The sequence below is a fragment of the Schistocerca americana genome, unplaced genomic scaffold, assembly GCF_021461395.2.
Source record: "Schistocerca americana isolate TAMUIC-IGC-003095 unplaced genomic scaffold, iqSchAmer2.1 HiC_scaffold_47, whole genome shotgun sequence".
Classification (NCBI taxonomy): domain Eukaryota; kingdom Metazoa; phylum Arthropoda; class Insecta; order Orthoptera; family Acrididae; genus Schistocerca; species Schistocerca americana.
The window spans coordinates 2895001-2900000 of NW_025726203.1; the positions used below are offsets into that span (position 1 = coordinate 2895001).

The 5000-nt window shown below is 52.0% G+C and overlaps 1 non-coding gene across 1 annotated transcript in view; it reads left to right on the top strand.

The window, feature by feature from the left end:
• The first annotated feature begins 3838 nt into the window (after positions 1-3838).
• LOC124584132 overlaps positions 3839-5000 on the top strand; it is a 1910-nt gene continuing 748 nt past the window's right edge. Inside the window, exon 1 of the ribosomal RNA XR_006974541.1 lies at positions 3839-5000. This exon is cut by the window's right edge and continues 748 nt beyond it. This is a non-coding gene — a ribosomal RNA (small subunit ribosomal RNA).

The following is a 5000-nucleotide window of genomic DNA, read 5'->3' on the forward strand; positions in this document are numbered from 1 at the left end:
AGAGATACAACAGTTTCGACTGGAACCGGATTAAACGTATACACGGCGCTGATTAGTAATAGATAGAGCCATCAGAATACAGATAATGTATACAACTGTCCGTATACATGCTGAAAGACTCTGCTCACAATCACAACCACACGTCAGCCACACACCCTTATCACGCACTACTCTCTGCCTGTAACACGCACACAGACAATATGTAAGCACCAGCATGGAACAACACCCAGTGCATCCTCTCCGCCACATTAGACAATCCACACTGTCATAACCAGACCGGGAGATCCACTCAGAAAACAGAATATCCCACCCACCCGACAACCACCATTGCTCAGCCAAGCCACCAACACCCACACATGTCCTACACAGGGGTGCACCCAACATCACAATACTGCCTCCTCTCACAGCACACAAACAATGGCAGGAATGAAAGACACAGGTCTGCCACAAGCATGGAATGAGAGCGCCGCCTGTCATGAGCCAAAGGTGCATCCTGACGTGGCAAATCAGATGATGCCGCAGGCATCCACTTACTATAATCACAATCAACAAACCGGCCGCCCCGCCCCCCATTAAACCTTTCCTTACAACAATGTGTACTGTAACCTAACCTATATCGTACCTTAACCTAACCTATATCGTACCTTAACCTAACCTATATCGTACCTTAACCTAACCTATATCGTACCTTAACCTAACCTATATCGTACCTTAACCTAACCTATATCGTACCGTAACCTAACCTATATCGTACCGTAACCTAACCTATATCGTACCGTAACCTAACCTATATCGTACCGTAACCTAACCTATATCGTACCGTAACCTAACCTACATCGTACCGTAACCTAACCTACATCGTACCGTAACCTAACCTATATCGTACCGTAACCTAACCTATATCGTACCGTAACCTAACCTATATCGTACCGTAACCTAACCTATATCGTACCGTAACCTAACCTATATCGTACCGTAACCTAACCTATATCGTACCGTAACCTAACCTATATCGTACCGTAACCTAACCTATATCGTACCGTAACCTAACCTATATCGTACCGTAACCTAACCTATATCGTACCGTAACCTAACCTATATCGTACCGTAACCTAACCTACGTCGTACCGTAACCTAACCTACGTCGTACCGTAACCTAACCTACGTCGTACCGTAACCTAACCTACGTCGTACCTTAACCTAACCTACGTCGTACCTTAACCTAACCTATGTCGTACCTTAACCTAACCTATGTCGTACCTTAACCTAACCTATGTCGTACCTTAACCTAACCTATGTCGTACCTTAACCTAACCTATGTCGTACCTTAACCTAACCTATGTCGTACCTTAACCTAACCTGTATTGCGCCTTAACCTAACCTGTATTGCGCCTTAACCTAACCTGTATTGCGCCTTAACCTAACCTGTATTGCGCCTTAACCTAACCTGTATTGCGCCTTAACCTAACCTGTATTGCGCCTTAACCTAACCTGTATTGCGCCTTAACCTAACCTGTATTGCGCCTTAACCTAACCTGTATTGCGCCTTAACCTAACCTGTATTGCGCCTTAACCTAACCTATATTGCGCCTTAACCTAACCTATATTGCGCCTTAACCTAACCTATATTGCGCCTTAACGTAACCTATATTGCGCCTTAACGTAACCTATATTGCGCCTTAACGTAACCTATATTGCGCCTTAACGTAACCTATATTGCGCCTTAACGTAACCTATATTGCGCCTTAACGTAACCTATATTGCGCCTTAATGTAACCTATATTGCGCCTTAATGAAACCTATATTGCGCCTTAGCCTAACCCACATTGCGCCGTAACGTAACCCACATTGCCCCTTAACGTAACCCACATTGCGCCGTAACGTAACCCACATTGCCCCTTAACGTAACCCACATTGCGCCGTAACGTAACCGATATTGTGCTGTAACCCAACACACGTTGGGCCTTAACCCAACACACGTTGGGCCTTAACCCAACACACGTTGGGCCTTAACCCAACACACGTTGGGCCTTAACCCAACACACGTTGGGCCTTAACCCAACACACGTTGGGCCTTAACCCAACACACGTTGGGCCTTAACCCAACACACGTTGGGCCTTAACCTGCTCTGTAATTGTCATACGACGCGTTAAATTAGTGTAGTGTTGCCTAACTGCAACCCCCGCAATATAGTTTGCTACTCGCACTGCCCGGTCCCCAGTGTATCGCTTCATGTTAAACACCTTGCAGCTATACACTGTAATGTGGATGGCAGCAGGACGTACATGCTCAATGCCCTTTGCAGTTGTTCATTGGCATTTGCAGTTGTTCATTGGCATTTGCATGGCGAAGCACTTAGCCTACGCTGTGGTACGGCCTGTGTCAACTGTCCGCTGATGTTGTACGTCCAAATCACACACTGTACTGCACATTGGTCCTCATGTACTGAATGATACATCGTGGTACATGTGACCGTACAACGACTGCGCCAACAACGGCGAACCATGCGGTCCAAATGTTGTGCACTCAGCTACGTGTCGTCTCCCTATAAGAGCTGGATTGCAGTGTGGTATGCCCTGGATGGCGATCAGCATGAGCCGTCTGTTGATGTAGTGGCGCGTGTTGTCAGACGTAGTCGTCTCTTCTCACACACCGTGATAGCATGGTGCACTGCGTTCCACATCTGCGACATGCGACAGAGGCCGGTTGACAGTCGTTCGCGCAATGGACATCGCATACGTACGGGGGCCACCTTCCACGTGTTCGCGAAGCGTGCACATGTTGTTGCGTGTATGTGGGCAGACATAGTGTGTCGTGACACCTGACACAGGCATGCAACAATCGTTGAATTTGCAAATGGCGATGGACGCCTACGTTTGCTGGTGACGTTACGCAAATGAACAACTGGTAAACCGTTGTGGTGCGGTTGTTCTCGCTAGAGGTGAATCAGTGATGGCGACGATCGGTTGAGCTACCAACCGGTTGTTCCAGCGATACCCACCATGCCCACGAACGTGAATGGCATCTGGGTGTGAAGCGATACGCGGCGGTGGCTGGGTGGGACCGTCCCCGGCCGGTGAGGGGGGGCCTCCCGGCGTGCTGGCCGCGCGGTGCGTGGGCGCACGCGCTACAGCCGGCTGGTGGGGGCGGCCAGTGGCAGGCGCGCCGGCCGACGGAGGCGGCAGGCGGCGCAGCTGCGCGCCGGCGCACCCTGCACGCGGCGCCGTGCGGCCAAAGTAGGTCCTCGCGGGCCCGGTGCGAAGCGCGGTGGACATCTGCAGTGTGCTGGTCCGATTGAGGACTGTGTGCGCTGAGGATGCGCCGCCGCCCGGCGCTCGGCGCCGCGACGCCGTCTGCTGCTCGGTCGCCTCTGCGGTTCTCGCAGGTGGTTTGTATCGCAGCTGTGCGGACGTGTTGGCGCGTGCGCTGTGCTGGGAGAGTTCGCTTCGGCACCCAAGTGGGGCTTTTGTCCTTCTGTGGCGCTGGCGTTGGAGCTGCCGGTCACCGTAGGTGGCGCGTGTTGTCTCCCGCCGGCAATGCCACGACAGCACGCTCCCGGGCCTCTGTCGGCAGCGGCAAGCTCAGTTGGGAGCACGGGTGGTCGCACCTAAAGCGTCTACTCGCCAAACTCCGGGCGATTGCGCCTCTCTCGAACCCGACCAAGTACTTAGGACGGCGCTGCGCGCCGCCGGGACCTGAGAGGGTTTCGAGGTGTATGGTGCAGGGGAGCTCAGCCTCCTCCTGTTTGCAGAATAATTGAGCGGACGCTTGCGTGTTCGCGCGGGCCCCCGGGACACACTCCCGGGCGGCCGGCTGCTCAGCTCTAGTTGACGCAGCTCCCTGGTTGATCCTGCCAGTAGTCATATGCTTGTCTCAAAGATTAAGCCATGCATGTCTCAGTACAAGCCGCATTAAGGTGAAACCGCGAATGGCTCATTAAATCAGTTATGGTTCCTTAGATCGTACCCACGTTACTTGGATAACTGTGGTAATTCTAGAGCTAATACATGCAAACAGAGTCCCGACCAGAGATGGAAGGGACGCTTTTATTAGATCAAAACCAATCGGTCGGCTCGTCCGGTCCGTTTGCCTTGGTGACTCTGAATAACTTTGGGCTGATCGCACGGTCCTCGTACCGGCGACGCATCTTTCAAATGTCTGCCTTATCAACTGTCGATGGTAGGTTCTGCGCCTACCATGGTTGTAACGGGTAACGGGGAATCAGGGTTCGATTCCGGAGAGGGAGCCTGAGAAACGGCTACCACATCCAAGGAAGGCAGCAGGCGCGCAAATTACCCACTCCCGGCACGGGGAGGTAGTGACGAAAAATAACGATACGGGACTCATCCGAGGCCCCGTAATCGGAATGAGTACACTTTAAATCCTTTAACGAGTATCTATTGGAGGGCAAGTCTGGTGCCAGCAGCCGCGGTAATTCCAGCTCCAATAGCGTATATTAAAGTTGTTGCGGTTAAAAAGCTCGTAGTTGGATTTGTGTCCCACGCTGTTGGTTCACCGCCCGTCGGTGTTTAACTGGCATGTATCGTGGGACGTCCTGCCGGTGGGGCGAGCCGAAGGCGTGCGACGCGCCTCGTGCGTGCTCGTGCGTCCCGAGGCGGACCCCGTTGCAATCCTACCAGGGTGCTCTTGAGTGAGTGTCTCGGTGGGCCGGCACGTTTACTTTGAACAAATTAGAGTGCTTAAAGCAGGCAAGCCCGCCTGAATACTGTGTGCATGGAATAATGGAATAGGACCTCGGTTCTATTTTGTTGGTTTTCGGAACCCGAGGTAATGATTAATAGGGACAGGCGGGGGCATTCGTATTGCGACGTTAGAGGTGAAATTCTTGGATCGTCGCAAGACGAACAGAAGCGAAAGCATTTGCCAAGTATGTTTTCATTAATCAAGAACGAAAGTTAGAGGTTCGAAGGCGATCAGATACCGCCCTAGTTCTAACCATAAACGATGCCAGCCAGCGATCCGCCGCAGTTCCTCCGAT